The 1,461-nt window shown below is 35.7% G+C and overlaps 1 non-coding gene across 1 annotated transcript; it reads right to left on the bottom strand.

The window, feature by feature from the left end:
• Positions 1-416: 416 nt before the first annotated feature.
• On the bottom strand, positions 417-523 carry LOC124231183 (U6 spliceosomal RNA). The gene has a single exon (XR_006886411.1). It is a non-coding gene; the product is annotated as a U6 spliceosomal RNA (small nuclear RNA).
• Between the last annotated feature and the right edge of the window lie 938 nt (positions 524-1,461).

Here is a 1,461-nt window from a genome sequence, read left to right as displayed (position 1 = left end):
GCAGCTCAGTGGCACTCTGCCTGAACTCAGCTCTGTGCATCATGCATCCAGAGATCGTTCTTTGTTTAAGCAGGCCTGACTCTCTGGAGTTACTTTTGCCCTTTCTAGTTTTCTCCTAAGGCCACGTTGACAGAAAATTCCTTCCCCAAATGAAGGCAGCTACCAAGCATGCATATAACCTAAAATTCAATTAAAATCTTTTTTAAGTTGAAAAAGAAAAGAAAACATACTAATATAGTAATCCCAGAGACTCTACCTTAATGAGCATGCCAATTGTGACCAAGTTGAAACTGTCATGGGAATCATAATTCGGAGTTTCCTGCTCCATTTAAATTCTCCAGGACCACATTGTCTTAAAGATTTTTCTTATATTGAAATTCCATCTTTCCAGAAAGTAAAGGACAATCCACCTTTAAAAAAATATGGAATGCTTCAAGAATTTGCATGTCATCCTTGCACAGGGGCCATGCTACTCTTCTCTGTATTGTTCCAATTTTAGCACATGTACCGCCTAAGTGAGCACAGAACAATCTACCTTTATATTCAAAGTAAATCAAATTTAAGAGAAGAACAATTAAAGGGTGACCTTGAATACATCATTTCATCCTTCTGAATCTCGTCAATGAAGTGAAGCTTTTTGGATCTCTTACTACCTTGCCAACACTATCATTGTGTGATTCTGTTGTACAGATGCTACCCAGCAATTGAAGATTATATAAATCACGAAGGAGTGAGAAAGGACCACAAAGGAAAGGCAATTAGAAGCATACATCTCAGATCTCTTTCAAAGTGTTAGCCAACAGGTTTATTTCCTTGACCTATTGCATTCTTAGCTGTTAACATCTAATACTACTTCTTTCACAGGATTTTAAAAATAAAAACATTTTTAAGTGATCCAAACTCTAAAGGATGGCTTGAAGCTAAGAAGATAAAAACTGATGGTGAATAAAAGTTGAGGATGACTATTCATTGAAGAACGTGGTCTCTATGATTATTTTAGATTATACTCTGAAACCATTTTTCCTAAAGTTCTTATTTCAAGATATGGCCCATTCCAGGCTTTATCCTGACATAACAACCTATGTTTTACAGAATCCTTAATTAGTGAGGTGAAGTCCTATGACATAATATGAGGTTTTAATGACACAGAATGTACAGGTAAAAGCCATTTTCAATGACAAGGAAGGAAATCCAGTCTGTTTTTTTTCTAGTTATTGGTCATATTTTAATTAGTATATATTTTTTCCTCATTCTTGAAAATAACTTTTGTCCATATGATAAAGATCTACCAACAACATAAAAATAAGAAGAAGGAAGAGAAGGAGAAGAAGAAGAAAAAGAAGAAGAATGGAAAAGAAAGGAAGGAAAGGGTACAGAATCGAGGAGTCAATATGAGGTGGTGGGAATGAGGAGCAATGAAAACTCCACTGACCTAGCTTTGCACTACTTAGCTTTGTGCTT

The sequence above is a fragment of the Equus quagga genome, chromosome 20, assembly GCF_021613505.1.
Source record: "Equus quagga isolate Etosha38 chromosome 20, UCLA_HA_Equagga_1.0, whole genome shotgun sequence".
NCBI lineage: Eukaryota > Metazoa > Chordata > Mammalia > Perissodactyla > Equidae > Equus > Equus quagga.
Note: the sequence above shows the minus strand (reverse complement) of the source record. Positions and strands in the feature narration are given on the sequence as shown.